Source organism: Heptranchias perlo, chromosome 19 (assembly GCF_035084215.1).
Source record: "Heptranchias perlo isolate sHepPer1 chromosome 19, sHepPer1.hap1, whole genome shotgun sequence".
In the NCBI taxonomy this organism is placed as follows: Eukaryota; Metazoa; Chordata; class Chondrichthyes; order Hexanchiformes; family Hexanchidae; genus Heptranchias; species Heptranchias perlo.
This window is the reverse complement of record NC_090343.1, coordinates 33,230,126-33,248,030: the sequence shown is the minus strand read 5'-3', so window position 1 is coordinate 33,248,030 and position 17,905 is coordinate 33,230,126.

The window sequence follows — 17,905 nt, the reverse complement described above, 5'->3', positions numbered from 1 at the left end:
ATCGGCCGCCTGTTATACGCCCCAGTTGATATTCAGTTCTATTTAAGTCAATGGAACGGAATACCGGGCGGGGAGTATAATGAGCCGATACAATACTGCCTGTTTTGCACTGCCACCCAAAATAAATTTCTATCCCAATAACTCTTCCAACCTGGGTCTGCTCATTATATTAGCAATTGGTGTTCAAAATCTATTTTTAAAAAATCATATAATCTTTGTGTCATAATAAGAATCCCTCTCAGGTAATATGGGGATTGACACTATAATGCATTGTGCCATGGTGTGATTGGATGGAATTTCCCATGTGGTAAGTTCCTGATTGTGGTCGTGTTTTCTGGCGTAGGCTTTGCATCAAAGGGCTGGATGCTTCTCCAATGGGGTGGGAGGCAAAATTCAAGCTCCTCCGAGGCTCACAATAAAACTCTGGCCTGCTGCCAGCACGTTTGAGCCACACCCCCGCCTCCCAGCTCAGTGTAGGAGCCAGCTGATTTTCCACCCTCCTGACTGGCAAGATGCAACAGGGCATCCATTTCGTGCCCTCGGGCAGCATTGAAATGAGGTTTAAAGCCGAATTTGGCTCCGGCCTCAGGCCAGCGCGGACTGGTGCATTAAGCCATTGCTCTGCTGACTTTGGGCCCGTTTGGGCGCAAGAAAAATTTCTCGGCAATTTTAAAAATGGCATTTTCAAAATGGATGCATTATTATTGGTATTAGAATTTGAGATAGAGATACACCTAGGGAGATGCTGCCCAGTTTTGGATTGCATAGTCCAGCTTTTGACACGGCTGTCTGGAAATTTCTAAGATGTAAAACTAGTTGGATGCTTCCAGCGAGGAGCAATTGTTTAAATGGCAGAAAACCAGGAGCTTCCTGCCTGTGATATACCAAACAACACTTTCTATGAGCACCAAACTCACTGGGACTGGTTGATCGGGGAATCAGCCATCTGATTTTTTAAATTTCAATTTACTTCTGAGTTTTATAATGTGGAGACATCTGTTATGAAAGAATTTTCATCAGCATTAAAAAACTTCAGCCACCATCACCCAATCTCCTGCCCACTACTCTCCTGCCCTCATTTGATTTTTGACTTGGCAAAACGATTTAAAACCCTATCCCAAGAATAACAGACGTTACATTCGTTTTATTGAAGGATCTAACATGAACTGTTTAAGGATTTCTTTTTAAATTAATAAACTAAGATGAAAGGCCAAAGTCCACAGTGCAGGACATCACCAAGGCTGAAAAGAGTAAAAGAGAACACAAGATAAAGAAAGAATTTACATTTACCTTACCATGCCCTCAGGACATCCCAAAGTGCTTTACAACTAATGGATTATTTTTTAAGTGCAGTCACTGTTAAGTATGCAAACATGTCAACCAATTTTATACACAGCAAAGTCCCATAAACAGCAAATCAATGAATGTTTGGTTAATTTGTTTTCTTGGTGGTGTTAGTTCAGGAAGGAATGTTAGCCAAGACATCGGGAGAACTCCCTACTTTTTCTTGAATAGTGACACGGAATCTTTTACGTCCACCTGAATAAGGAGACAATGCCTCTGTTTAACGTGTCATCTGAAAAATGGGGAGCACCATCTTGATGTAAACCTTTTTTGTTTGAGGAGGGAGTAGAATAATTTTTGCCACAGAGATGTCACATGTTTGGAATGCAATGATACATTTTGATTTGTGTTTCCCCTAACATACTATTTTTTCTTGAATTTGGAGTCTTTTTAATATAGTGGGTGTGGTTAAAAGTAGTTGAATGTATTGTTTTAATTAACTACAGGGCCTGAGGTTAAGGATGCTAATACTTTAGATATAAAACTTCCATATGTGGCAACTACAATAAAAAATTATTGTGTAACATACAAAAGTGATAGTTTTTTGTCAGTATATCAATGATAATTGTAAACAGAAATTGATCTAAAAATATAACAACAACCTACATTTATATAGAAAACATAGAAAAAGGTCCTAAGGTGCTTTACAGAGGTGTAATCAGACAGAAATTATGCCAAGCCAAAGAAGGAGATATTTGGAGGGGTGACTAAAAGCTTGATCAAACAAATGGGTTTTAAGGACGGTCTTAAAGGAAGAGTGGGAGTTGGAAAGGTGAAGGGGTTTTGGGAGGTCCAGAGTGTGGGGGCCTAAATGGCTGAGACCATTGCCCTAGATGCTCTGGCTACAATCAGATAGCTACGAGGGGAACCAAGCGAGAGGAGGATGGTGTGGACGACTGTGTTAAAGATTACAGAGAGGTCAAGGAGGGAAAATGTGCCACAGTCACAGAGGATGTCATTTGTGACTTTGGTTAGGGTCATTTCAGTGTTTTGGCAGGGCAGAAACCTGATTGGAATGGTTCAAATATGAAGTTGCAGAAAATATGAGCTCGGTTTTGGGAGATGATAACACGTACCAGAATCTTGGAGAGGTAAGGAAGATTGGCGATGGAACGGTAGCTGCAAGGACAGAGGGTCAAGGTTGGGTTTTTTGAGGAGGTGGGTGATGACAATAGTTTTGAAAGGGAAGGTGTCTGTACCTAAGGAGAGGAAATCATAAAGTTGCTAAGCCGTTGGGACTTGAACAGCCCACAATGACTTAGCACTCTGAATAAAGGAGAAGGAAGAGGAGACAATCAGAGTGAAAAGTGGAGAAGAGTGAAAGCACTTCCTAACGTTATCTGCATCACAATTTCTCAACCAGAAGACTCAATGGAGAAATGTAGATATATTTAACTCTGAATGGTACTAGTTTATTGAAGATGATGTATGATGTACATTACTGTGACGTGGATCTCGTCCACCAATACTGTGATTTTTAAAAAATTCGTTCACGGGATGTGGGCGTCGCTGGCAAGGCCGGCATTTATTGCCCGTCCCTAATTGTAATGGTGGACAGGAAACAGATACCACACCTTTGAGGCCGTACGGAGCCCAAATTATAGAAAATTCATCAATGTAATGATTTTCAGAAAATATACTGGTGGGAGTTTGTAAATCTCTTAGAATTCCATGAATTTAAAATATGCATAAATGAAATTCCTTTAAATTACAACAAGGAACCAGAAAAATTCTCTGTTTTGTGCTGTTCCCAGATTTATTGACATTTTTTCATAAGTACAAGGGTTTGGTATGAAGCAATTATTCCAGACCCAGGCTAATAGATTACAGAGCCTCCAGCAAATCGTCATTGCTATTTTCTGTAGATTTATTTTGTGATAGCGTTGACGTTGTTTCAAACCACATTTCTGCAATTCTATGATAGTCATCAGGAGTATTGTAGACAGTTATGTTGTTCATTAGCAATGATGAAGCCCCACAGGAAAATCTTCACAGAACTTTCAAAAGTAGTTGTTTTCGGATTAAGAAGGTGTGTGTGAGGCAAGGGATTGGAGGGGGGAAGGGGGGTGCAGATTTGTAAAATCCTTCTGATCTTGCAAGGTGCCATTTGTGACCAGATGTAGGCTGATTGGTTGAGGCTAGGAAGGGGATTATGTTTTTCTATTCTGGCGGGGGTAGGGATGGGGACGGGAAGCAGTAGATGGAGGTGTGAAGTATTTCAAATGGAAGGTGATGAAAAATGTCTCCCTTTTTCTGAGTAGCCCTCACTCTGTTTTATGACAAACTTCTAAATTCCAACCCATCAAGGGCTAGTCTTTGTGTGCGAGTCTAAGGCAATGAGCTATTCCACCATGAAAGACATCACAGGAGAGCAGATTGTGTCCTTACTGGAAGTCAATACATGCACACTTAGAATCATAGGAACATAGGATATAGGAACACAAATAGGCCATTCAGCTCCTCAAACCTGTTCCGCCATTCAATGAGATCATAGCTGATCTGTATACTAACTCCTTGGCTCCATATCCCTTAATACCCTTGGCCAGCAAAAATCTATCAATCTCAGATTTAAAATTGTTAATTGAGCTAGCATCTACTGTTTTTTGTGGGAGAGTTCCACACTTCTACCACCCTTAGTGTGAAGAAGTGTTTGCTAACTTATTGCTAACTTATATACTCAGATCTATCCTCTTTTGGTACAAATTGGATGACCTTACACTTACCTGTATTGAAATCCATGTGCCACAGTTTTGCCCACTCACTTAATCGACCAATGGCTCTGATTTTAAGGTTATGTCCCCTTGTCCTAGACTTCCTCACCAGTGGAAAAAGTTTCTATCTATCTACCTTATCAATTCCTTTCAAAATCCTAAAAACCTCAATCAAATTAACTCTTAGCCTTCTATATTCCAGAGAATACATGCCTAGTTTACGTAATCTCTCTTCATAAACATTTGCCTGAGGAAGGAGAAAATCTCCGAAAGCTTGTGAATTTAAAATAAAATTGCTGGACTATAACTTGGTGTTGTAAAATTGTTTACAATTCATAATTTAATCCCTGGAGCTCTGATAACATTCTGGTGAATCTGCGCTGCACTCCTTCCAAGGCCAATATATCCTTTTTAAGCTGCGGTGCCCAGAAATGTACGCAGTACTCCAGATGTGGCCGAACCAGGGTTTTGTATAGCAGTAGCAAAACTTCCTCCCCTTTATATTCTAGTCCTCTAGATATAAAGGCTAACATTCCATTAGCCTTTTTGACTTTTTTTGTACCTGATCACTACATTTTAGTGATCTGTGTACATGTAAGTCTCTTTGGACCTCCACTGTTCTTAGCTTTTCACCATTTAAAAAATACTCAGATCTATCCTCTTTTGGTACAAATTGGATGACCTTACACTTACCTGTATTGAAATCCATGTGCCACAGTTTTGCCCACTCACTTAATCTACCAATGTCTCTTTGTAATTTTATGCTCCCATCTACACTACTTACCATGCCACCTATCTTTGTGTCATCGGCAAACTTGGAAAGCTGGTTCTCTATCCCATCATCTAAGTCATAAATAAATATAATGAATAGTTGTGGCCCTAGCACAGATCCTTGTGAGACACCACTAGTCACTTCCTTCTAATTCATGTACAAACCCATTATCCATACTCTCTGTCTTCTACTGCCTAACCAATCTCCTAACCAGACCAATAATTTGCCTTCAATTCCATGAGTTTCAATTTTAGCTAACAGTCTCTTATGTGAAATCTTATTGAATGCCTTCTGGAAGTCCATATAAACTACATCCATAGACATTCCCCTATCTACTACTTTAGTTATTTCCTCAAAAAATTCAATTCGGGTGGTTAGACATGACCAACCCTTTACAAACCCATGTTGGCTCTTTCTAATCTGCTCAAATTTCTCTAAGTGCTCAGTCCTTAATTATAGCACAGAAGGAGGCCATTTGGCTCATCATGCCTGTGCTGGCTCTTTGAAAGAGCTATCCAATTCATCCCACTCCCCTGCTCTTTCCCCTTGGCCTGTAATTCCTTTTTGAAAGTTACTATTGAATCTGCTTCCACCACCCTTTCTGGCAGTACATTCCAGATCAGAACAACAAATTTACCAACAAGAGTCACTGAAAGGCAGTCAGGATTGGGACCCTGCTGATTTTTCTGTCAGGGACACTGAGGCCAACTGTGATGCCTCCAATTCCACACTGGCTGAGATCAGCTAACTCAGCACCCACCACAGATTTGAACACAGGACCTTCCTGAACTGTACTTATTTACTGGATAAAGATGCTGAGCCGCTGAGATTTGAAGGTCCCAGAATGACTTGTCTCGAGAAAGGAGAAGGGGAGAAAATCAGAGGGATAAGTGGAGAAGAGAGAAAGCACTTCCTGATAATACCTGCATCGTAATTTCTCAACAGGAAGACTCAATGGAGGCAGCCTGATTTTCAGAAACCTGGGTGGGCTCTGGGCAGCTTCCAGCACCAGCAGCACTCAGCCGGATAAAAACAAACAGCAAACATGCTGGCAAGTGACCTCTCAGCCCACACACAGTTATAATTTAGATTTGAATACCCTTTAACATTGTTATTCCGGCAGAGTTGTTTAAAATTTGAATTGACTAGTTATGCCAGTAATTTTTATCATTACAACGATCATCACATTAAAGATTGAGGACGCTTTTCTTCCTTCCCTTTTTGCATGAGTTTCCTCTCCTGAAGACATTGGCCCACAAAGTGGTTTGCGGCTGACTTGGGGCGTTAACAAAGTGGCAACCAGGATCCGCCACACAGAAACTGATGAGCAAAAGGACCATGCAAAATTGGTTCTCTTGAGTCATTAGGATGCGACTGGCTTGCCGGAGACGTCAGTCGCACCAGTCGCAAAGAAGATGAAGATCAGCCAGCAGCGGACCTACCGTGAGTCCGGGAGGAAAGATGGGGGTCGGAGATTGGGAGGAGGGGAGCAGTGGCCAACAGCAACCCGCAGTTTTAATGTGGTGCCAGGAGGAGGACTCCTGCTCCTTCTGGCTCCCACATTCAGGTACTTACCTTTTTGGTGGAAGTCTCCAGCCATCCCTTTAAAGATTATTGGTTTGGCTGGTGTTTGCACGGTGCATGTGGCAGTCAGTCAAGCGTTAGGCCCCTGATTTGTATAGGCAATGGTATATTTACCTTAGTCATTCAATGCCTGAACCAGCTGAGCCATTGGAAGATGAGGATATTTTTTAATTTAGTAGTTGGATAGGTTTCCTTCCTCTCCAATTTTCCGTCCTCCTCTCCTGAAGGCTCATGCTGATGTATGGTTCCTTGGATGCCAACCACCCTCTGGTACTTATCCAAGTGGGCATTCTTAATTTGTGAGCACAGGCAGTGAGTGTTTGCAGGCTATTCAACTATGGAAGGTCTCAGAACCGACTCTGATTCTGTTGGTACCCAGCATCCCTGCCTATGCATTTTCCAAGTGCAGTCACCGGATAGTGATCTGGAGTGGGAACAATTGCTGATTTTCCCTTCCTTAGTCCAGGATGCTGAGGCCAATAGAAAGAAGAAAGACTTGCATTTATATAGCACCTTTTACAACCTCAGGACATCCCAAAGTGCTTTACAGCTAATGAAGTACTTTTTTGAAGTGTAGTCACTGTTGCTTTGTAGGAAATCACCATATCTGGTCCCCGGCAGAGATCAGCTAACTCAGCACAGACCTGGAATTGAAAGTTGGACCTTACTTATCTGTGTGGCTCAGCGGTACCCATCATCTGTTAGAACCTTTCAAGTTATCAAACTGAAAAAAAATGATAACTGGAAAGAGAAGTCGGAGTGAATGAAGACTCAAAATGTGTAGTTCAGTATAGCTTGAAGGTATTACTGATAACAACCTTCACCAATACCAATGTGTTCTAACAGGTTCCTGCAAGTCTGCAACATTTCTGCGCCAGGCATTTCTTTGAAAGTTCTCCCAATCAGCCACTGTAACTTTGTTGGAAAGTCTACACATGTATCTCGAGTTTCCGCTGATCTTCTGCTGAAATTACAGAAGCCGATTGGGAGAACCCCCAACACATTCTTGGCACTGATACCCTGCACTGTCAGACATTCTCTTTCTTCGCTGTCTCTGCCCTATCATTTGAGCCCTTAATCAGCCCGTGGTAGTCTCAGATACAAGAAATGGAATGGATTAATACTCGACAGGTAGAACCTCTATACTTGCACTCTATTGAAGATTTCACTACACATTGGAATTACATACAATACATCGAGATGGACAAAAACATGATGGCTGATAAACTTAGATATTTCCGGAATGCCTGCAACAGCACAATGGCAGGCAAACAGGTTTGCAGTTTACCCATATCTCAAGTGTAGGCAGTAAGAAGCTAATACTGGAGCTTAGAGAGAGGTTCGTACCAGTCACCAAGGAGCAAGGCATCAACTCTACCAACCCACTGTCCGATTTTCTCCTATTTTGCTTTCAGCTGGGGTGAGACCAGGTAGAAGCTGAAGTTATCTCTACCATACAGGTATCTGATTCCTGGGCCCCTGCACCATGGTCTGGAGATGGTGTAGGTTTCCTTCAGAAATTATTTCAGTAAAGAAATTAATTGTTATGATGTTTATGTGTGAATTTAATTTTTTAATGCAAAATGCATCTGGAAAAGTTTTTTTTTATTCTATTGCAAGGGTATCATTTGAAAAGTAGACTTCCAGCTCAGCACCCTCCATTGTTATGATTCAGTCTGATGGCACAATATATGACCAAAACACTGCATGCAATGAATGTACTGTATGGGCATGATTTTAAAAGAGAAAAATGGGTGGGTTGGGGGCGGGGGGTGGGTGGGGAGGCAATCAAAATCGTTGTTTTTGGGAGCAGGCAGGCATCCTGGCTGGATCCCGTATATTTTTGAATGAGCCTCAGGCAAATCTGTGTCCATGCATACAGCAGTCACCAGGAAGTCCCGCCCCCACTTAAATCCAGTAGGCTGATAATTAAAGGAGCAAATGTACCTAATTGAGATACTTAAGGTAGTTTATTTTTTGTGTTTTGGATTGTTAAAAAGATTTTAATGTTACCTGGGTGGCTTTCCCACGGCTTCTGATTCACACCTGGTGAAACCGGGCAGGAAGAGCTGGAGCAGGCAAAAATAAACTGAATACATTTTTCCCATTGCAAACAAATTAAATAAACATACCTTAAAAAACAATGTTGCCTGGGCCTCCCCCTACTCTGATCCTGATGTCCAATGTCTGCCCTCTGATCCCGATGTCAATCAGGCTGGCTGCCGGGCGCAAAACCCGGAAGAAGCTTTGATTGGCCTCGTTAGGGTCGCGATCACAACCTGCCTACTTCACTTCCTGGTTTGGCGCCCACAAATCACCACCCCCCACCCCCAGACTGTTCCCACCAGCATATTAAAATTGTGCCCTATGTCTTTAGTGAGGCACATTGTAGGGAACCTCCCAGTAAGTCTAGGCAAATGAAGCATATTTTGATTATTCCAAATGTTTTTTCAGTTACTGAACTTTTGACTTTATGAGCTTTCAGTACCGGTATAGTAGGAGTTCATAGGTTGTGTAAAGGAGTCATCAACCATAATAGCCATATTCTGCTCTGGTGAGTTACCAGAGGGCTACTGCACCAGTGGAACCCATATTCTGGCAAGCATCACCATATTCAAGACAGGTGAGGAGAAAATTGGAACAAAATTCCTCTGAAGAAATCTCAATAAAGTGAACAAACTTCTGTTAATCATGGGTGAGTATATATTTAGGAAAATGGAAAGGATGCAGGAAGGACACATGCACACTTAGGAGTGCAGTGGGTCATCTATGGGATCATAATTCAAATCCAACCCAGACTAATAAGGAGCTGTTACATTGCTGGGTATTTACTATAGACCCCCAAATAGTGAGAAGGAGATAGAGGAGCAAATCTGTAGACAAATCTCAGAGAAATTTAAAAATAATAGAGCAATTAACAGTCGGGAACTTCAATTACCCCAATATAGACTGGGAAAAAAAGTGTAAAGGGCAAGGAGGATGAAGAATTCCCAAAATGTGTACAGGAGAACTTTCTTAATCTGTATGTTTCTAGCCCAACAAGGAAGGAAGCAGTACTGGATCTGGTTCCAGGGAATGAAGCAGGGCAAGTGGCATGTGTTTCAGTGGGAAAACATCTGGGTGATACATTACATAGAATGAAATAGAATGCACAGAACAGAAATAGGCCATTCGGCCCAACAGGTCAACGCTGGTGTTTATGCTCCACACGAGCCTTCACCCTCCCTACTTCATCTAACCCTATCAGCATATCCTTCTATTCCTTTCTCCCTCATGTAATTATCTAGCTTCCCCTTAAATGCATCTATGCTAGTCACCTCAACTACTCCTTGTGGTAGCGTGTTTCACATTCTAACCACTCTTTGGATAAAGAAGTTTCTCTTGAATTCCCTATTGGATTTATTAGTGACTATCTTATATTTAGGAGACCCTGGTTCTGGTCTCCCCAGCAAGTGGAAACATCTTCACCATGTCTATTCTATCAAACCCTTTCACAATCTTAAAGACCACCATCAAATCATCCCTCAATCTTCTCTTTTCCAGAGAAAAGAGTCTCAGCCTGCTCAATCTTTCCTGATAGGTATAATCTCTCAGTTCTGGTATCATCTTAGTAAATCTTTTTTGCACCTTCTCCAATGCTTCTATATCCTTTTTATAACATGGAGACCGCAACTGTTCTCAACACTCCCAAGTGTGGTCTAACTAAGATTCTACACAAGTTTAACATAACTTCTTTTCAATTCTATCCCTCTAGAAATGAACCAAAGTGCTTTGTTTTCTTTTTTTATGGCCTTATTAACCTGCGTCGCTACTTTTAATGATTTGTGTATCTGTACCCCCAGATCCCTCTGTTCCTCTATGCCATTTAGACTCTTATTATCCAAGCAGTAAGTGGCCCCCTTAATCTTCCTACCAAAATGTAATACCTCACACTTATCTATATTGAAATTCATTTGCCAATTACACACCCATTCTGCAAGTTTATTAATATCTTTCCATATTTTGTCGCAGTCCTATTAACTATACCCCCCAATTTGGTGTTGCCCCAAATTTTGAAATTGTACTTCCGATTCCTAAGTCCAAATCGTTTATGTAAATGGTGAACAACAGTGGTCCCAAAAACGATCCTTGTGGAACACCACTTCCCACCTTTTGCCAGTCTGAGTAACTACCTTTAACCCCTACTCTCTGGTTTCTGTTTTGTAGCCAGCTTGCTATCCATTCTGTTACTTGTCCCCTGACTCCAAATACTCTGACCTTAGTCATGAGTCTACTATGCAGTACCTTATCAAAGGCCTTTTGAAAATCCAAATATATTACATCTGCATTAATACTGCATTCCTCTTGTTCTACCCTTTCGGTTACTTCTTCAAATAATTCAACAAGGTTGGTCAAGCATGACCTTCCCTTTTGAATTCCATGCTGACTATTATATTTTCAGTTTCTAGATAGTGATCATAATATAATTAGGTTTAAAGTAGTTATGGGAAGGGACAAAGAAAAATCAACGGTGAAAATGGGCAATTGGAAAAGAGCCAATTTCAGTGATTTGAGAAGAGATTTAGAACAGGTGGATCGGAAACAAAAATTGGCCAAGAAAACAATAAATGGGCAATGGCGGGCCTTCAAGGCGTAGATAGTTTGGGGACAAACCAAACATATTCCCATAAGGAGGAAATATAGGACATCCACAGCTAGAGCTCCCTGGATGACAAAGGAAATAGAGATTAAAGTAAAACAGAAAAATGAGGTTTATGACAAATGTCCGATTCAGCATACAGTAGATAACCAGGCCGAATACAAAGAGGGGGAAATTGAAAAAGGATATAAGAAGGGCAAAGAGAGAATATGAGAAAAGATTAGCAGGTAACATAAAAGGGAACCCAAAAATCTTTTATAAACACATAAAAAGTAAAAGAAATACTGGAGCTGATTAGGGACAAAGAAGGAAATCTTCTTGTGGAGACAGAGGGCATGGCTGAGGTACTGAATGAATACTTTGCATCTGTTTTCAAAAAAGAAGAGGTTGATGTTAATGATGCAGCAGAGGAGGAGGGTGTAGAGATATTGGATAGGATAAAAATAGATAGAAAGGAGGTGCTAAATAGGTTGGCATCACTCAAAGTTAACAAGTCACCTGGTCCAGAACGGATGCATCTTAGGTTGCTGAGAAAAGCAAGGGTGGAGTTAGCAGAAGCTCTGACAACAATCTTTCAATCCTCCTTGGATATGGGAATGGTGCCAGAGGTCTAGAGGATTGCAAATGTTACACCCCTATTCAAAAAAGGGGAGCGAGATAAACTTGGTAACTACAGGCCTATCAGTCTAACGTCAGTGGTGGGAAAACTACTAGAGACCATTGTCAAGTACAAAATTAATTCTCACTTGGTGAACCATGGGTTAATAAGGGACAGCCAGCATGGACTGGTTAAAGGCAAATCATGTTTGATTAACCTGATTGAGTTCTTTGATGAGTATCAGAGAGGGTTGATGAAGGTAGTACAGTAGATGACGTATATATGGACTTTCAAAAGGCATTTGATAAAGTACTACATAACAGACTTAGTCGGAAAATAGAAGCACATGGGATTAAAGGGCGGTGGTAACTTGAGTAGGTAATTGGCTAAGGGATAGGAGGCAGAGAATAGTGGTTAACAGATGTTTTTCTGACTGGAGAGTAGTACGCAGTGAGGTCCCTCAGGGATCGATATTAGGACCATTGCTTTTCTTGTTATATATAAATGATCTGGACTTGGGTATAGGGAGTACTATTTCGATGTTACAAAACTTAGCAACGTAGTAAATAGTGAGAAAGATAGCAGCAGACTTCAGGAGGATATAGATAGAGTGGTGAAATAATCAGACACATGGCAGATGCCATTTAATGTGGATAAGTGTGAATTAATGCACTTTGGGAGGAACAACATGGAGAAGCAGTATAATCTAAATTTGAGGAGGGTGCAAGAGCAGAGGGACCTGGAGGTGCTTATTCACAAATCTTTGAAGTTAGCAATGCAAGTTGATAAGGCAGTTAAGAAAGTGTATGGGTTATTTTGAGGGGGGTGCAAGAGCAGAGGGACCTGGAGGTGCTTATTCACAAATCTTTGAAGTTGGCAAAGCAAGTTGATAAGGCAGTTAAGAAAGTGTATGAGATATTTGGCTTTGTAAATAGGGGCATTGAATACAAAAATAAGGAAGTCATGCTAAACCTTTACAAATCACTGGTTAGGCTTTAGCTGGAGTATTGTGTACAATTCTGGGCACCACACTTTAGAAAGGATGACAAGGCCTTGGAGAGGGTACAGGGGAGGTTTACCAGGATGATACCAGGGATAAGGGACTTGAGTTATGTGGAGAGATTGGAGAAGCTGGGATTGTTCTCCTTAGAGCAGAAAAGGTTAAGGGGAGACCTGAGGTATTCAAAATTATGAGGAGTTTTGAGAGAGCAAATAGGGAGAAATTGTTTCCTCTGGCAAGTGGGTCAGTAACCAGAGGTCATAGATTTAAAATAATTGGCAAAAGAACTAGAGGGAAAATGAGGAGAATCTTTTTCACACAGAGGATTGTTAAGATCTGGAACACGCTACCTGAAAGAGTGGTGAAAGCAGATTCCATAGGAACTTTCAAAAGGTGATTGGACATGTACTTGAAGAGGACTAATTTGCAGGGTTATGGGAAAAGTGCTGGGGGTGGGACTAAATTGGACAGCTCTTTCAAAGAGCTGGCATAGGCACGATGGGCCGAATGGCCTCCTTCCATGCCGTCAGAGTCCATGATTCTATTCTATGAAAGTCTTCTCACTCTGCTGACTATGGGTCTTGTATGAAAAGAGTTTAGGCAGATTCAATTCCAAGTGGGCACGGGCACACAGCAAAAACCTGCCCCTAATTAGCAAAGGCTGCTGTGAGAAATAGATGGGTGTCGCACCAATACAGAATTGGCGCTGGAGCACATTGAGACAGAGTAGAGAGAATTTAACTCTGCACTTATTGTACCTGACTTGAGAGTGCTTGGTCAATGATTGGGGGCTACATTCCTCAGCCTCCCTCAACTTGAGCACTAAAAGAAGTGGCAATGAAGGACAGAGGGATCTCAAACATACTGAGCAAATAGCAACATGCAAAGAAGAGGGGAAAATGCATTTGGAGACACAGAGAGGACAGAAAGGGGGTCTTGAAGAGTCAGTAAGGAAAGAGGGTTATAGTGACTGCTCTTCTTATCACTTTAAAAAGGAGCTGGTACAACACTAAAGAAAATGTTATTTTCGTGATTTTGTTTTTCTTCATGCTCTTCCTCAAAGTGTTGGCTTGAGGTTTTAGTAGGGGTCATTGCAAAGTGATCAAATCCTAGCTGAGATATATATAAGATCCTTCCCTAACTCAGGTTCACAGGAGCCAATTGAAGTGCCTGTCCCAACTGATATCAGCCAACTTAACACAGATCAGAGATTGGACCTGCCTTAGAAATGGTGATTCGCCTTTAAACAATTGGGAGAGCTTTCATTGTGGAATTATGAACCGATTTTAGAGGAGATTGATTTGGGCAGAAGTACTGATCGGTGATGGTGAATGATGTGTTGTGTGAAAAGTGCTCAATGTTGTGAATGTAGAGTTGTTTTTGTGAGGCTGGCTTGAGATTGTAGCACCATGCAGGAACAACTTGCATTTATATAGTGCCTTTAACATAGTAAAAAGTCCCAAGGCGCTTCACAGGAGCGATTAAGTATTGTTTATACCATTTCTCCGGGGTTACCATGGATCTTGCGCTGAGGTTATGGTGAATGATCGGAAGAAACCCCCTCTGCAACAGAAATTCAACTCCCATGTGTTTACTTAGATTTTAGTATTTTAATGTCCATTAATCAATGTTCTTAGGCTTTTACTACCTTATTCTTCCTGTGACTTTCCTTCACGTGTTTAAGAAAAGTAATGAAATTGCTGAGATGACATTTTGATAAGTAGCAAGAATATACCAGTTAAATGTGTCCCAGACTCTGAAGGGCTGATTTTAACCTTGCCCACCTGGTGGAAACCAGGGTTGGGGGGTGGGGTGGGGGAGAGTTAAAATGACTGCATGGCTTACCTCCACCAATATCACTGTCTCCCCACTGACTTTAATTTTAAGCTGCTGTTTTGAGCAGGCGAGAGAGACACCCGCCAGAAGACAGCGAGGTCCTTCTTTAAATATGCAGATGGGGCTCTGAGAATGTCATCGGGGCCCGGCTGAAATTTGAACCCAAGGCCTGCATGGAATAGCCGTCAAGATCAACCTGGCGGCAAGAGGAGCCAGGGCCCAGAAAAATAAGTGCATTTTTTTCTCTCCCTGTGGGCCAGGGCCAGTGTCCCTTGCCTCCCGACTTCCCTCCTAATCACTTACCTGCCTCCTGCTGCCCGAAATCCTTTTCCAACCTGCCGGCCAGCTAGCACTGTCCGCCGGCTTTGGGCGGAAGATTGATGGGCCTCATGCAGATGAGGCTGGGAGTTAAAATCTTCAGGATCTCATGCAGGAGTTAAAATTGGCCCTTTAATTTTCACCTGCATAACGCCAATAACTGCATTTCAATTGCATGTGTAGTGCTTTAGGACATTTTGGGGAGATCTGATAAGGTGGTAAATAAATGAAAAATTCTTTCTTCTTTCTTTCTACCTGCAGTATTATTTGAGTGGCAGAACAGGTTGCTCCATTTTAGACTCTGGAAGCACAAAGTAGTCAATTTTGAAACTGGACAAAAAGCAGTGAGAATTTGAATTCCTTTGCGTTTGCCATTTTCATTCCAATGCTCAACCCAGATGTTTTGTTTCTGTAAACTAGCAGTATCCCTTTCAATATAGGAGTGTTGGATTTTTTTCTCCTTTTTTTTCTTCAGAGCCTAGCAGCACATGAGGCAACCCATTTCTTTCACTGCTTTTACATCCAGCAGAAAGTGATCTAAGTTGTTTCTGGAGCAAAAATCCTATTTTATGTGGACAGGTCATTAGTCTGACTCACAATTGCCTACCAGGAGGACCTACTAAATACAATGAGGGGGGTAGGTCACCAGTCCACTCCCAATGGATACACCCCTATTGGATGTTAACCCAGTATTCAGAGACCAGAGATCTGATGTCCTGCTTACCCTGGGCTATCAAGCTCGAACCCATAAACTTTTCGACTCAGAGACAATAATGCTACCACTGAGCCAAGGCTCACTCGGTTGGATTTTATTGGCATGACAAAAACTTTGCCTTGCAGAAAAAATAAGTACAAGCTCCCCAAATAGCTCAATGAGTAAATGCACTGTCTGGGATGGCATTGAGCCGTACTGTCCAGCAGGCCCCAGTTCAATTTTTGTTGTGCTCTTATTTAGCTGATCTCAGCCAGACAGAGGTTGGGACACTACAATTGTCTTCAGCACCCGAGGGCTACGGAGAGGAATACATGAAAATATAAGCTAGGGCCCCCATTTGTGAATGCTATCCAGTGACCCTTGCTGAAACGTGCATTTGTGAGGATATTGCGTGAAGAAAGCATCAAGTTCAGCTATCCTCGAGATACCCTCGATGGTCTGACAGCACTCACTGTCTAGGCTCGCACATGACAAGTGGTCACTTGGACGAGGTGCCACAGGTATCCCTGGAACTGTATCCCAGCAAGGCTCAGAGCCTTCAGGAGACCAGAGAAAAAATGCAAAAATAAAAGTCCTTGATGGCTAAATATTCTCCAGCTCATTATGATTCCTACTTTGTATCTTGACTTTTCCCACTAAAATGTCTTTGAAGTTACAAATTGGAGAAAATTAATCTTTTTCATATTTGGAATGGTATAAAGCTGTTGCAATTTGCAGCATGTTGTGCAATCAATCAATCTGGCATCTATAAGTGGTAAACCAGCAGGGGGGATTAAGAGGGTTTCTGGGCTGTATTGGTCCATATGATAGGTGATAATTACAGCTACTCGCACAGGTCCCTTGTTCACAGAGTGTTTTATCATTAGCAGGTTGCATTATGAAAAGCTGTCAAACAAGATTCTAACAATTTGCCTGAAGGATAAAATAGTTTGATCATGGGGAAACAATTTACAGTGCATAAATCTTATTAAGTGCTGCCATTATCTCGTCTCTGTTGCTAAGCTGTTGTGTTTTGGAATTGAAATAAAATTCATTGCTCCATATAGTCTACAGACCAGTACATTATGGTGAGCCCTTAAATCCAGACTCATTGTATAAATCTGCAAGTATGGATGGAGTGAATCAGCTTGAGGGCCATTTGTAAAGTGTTCTCATCAAAAAATGTGATCCCCCACCCCCCATCTTATTGACAATCACTTTTCCAACCCCACCCCACAAAAAAGACATACACTTTCAAACCCCCCCAACAGGTAAATTCAGACCTCATCATTTTATTTAGCAAAAATGGATCCTATGTAATGTTGCTTACAGACAAAATTGAGAAAGAAAATGATGTAAAATTTAACTTTTGATATATAAATAAAAAGTATGATGAAATGTAAATATATAATGGATATTGTAAACCAGTGGTCCTGATGATGCACTATATGGCATAAACACCCCCAATGTTATAAAGCAAACTATCCTCTGAACCAATGTGAGCAACACCATTGTAGATCAGCTAGTAATAATATTTATAGCATGTTATATTTGTGTGTCAGTTTCTGTGCTGGTTGAAATATAATTTGATGGTCAGATGGGAGTAAGTTGGGGAGTTTGGGCTAGTTGGTGGGGAGATATGAAATGTTAAAGGGGGAAATAATGGGGCTGCAGAGAAGTTGGTGGTGAGCAGGTAGTAAAAGTAGTCTTACTTTATCTCATCCTAGCAACATATCCTTCTATTCCTTTCTTCCTCATGTATTATCTAGCTTCCCCTTAAATGCATCGATACTATTCGCCTCAACCATTCCATGTTCCACATTCTCACCACTCTCTGAGTAAAGAATTTGTGACTATTTTATATTTATGGCTCTAAGTTTTGGACACCCCCCCCCCACAAGAAACATCTCCATGTCGACCCTATCGAACCCCTTCATAATTTTAAAGACCTCTATCAGGTCACAAATGTTTAGGAAAGAAAGAGGAACAAGGAAAGTTCCAGAGAGTTTGGTGGTGGTGAGCAGTGAGCACAGTTAGTGCGATAAGATATGAGTGGAAAGAGGGAGTTAGAGCAATCACAATGTAAAGACTTGATTTGGAGACGCCGGTGATGGACTGGGGTTGACAATTGTAAACAATTTTACAACACCAAGTTATAGTCCAACAAATTTATTTTAAATTCCACAAGCTTTCGGAGGCTTCCTCCTTCCTCAGGTGAATGGTGTGGATCACCTGAGGAAGGAGGAAGCCTCCGAAAGCTTGTGGAATTTAAAATAAATTTGTTGGACTATAACTTGGTGTTGTAAAATTGTTTACAAATGTAAAGACTAGTGAAGGTGTGGGGGAGGAGCTTATTTTTTTAAAGCACAGAGAGGAGATTATTGGGGTCCAGTCCAGTGGGGTTTTCAG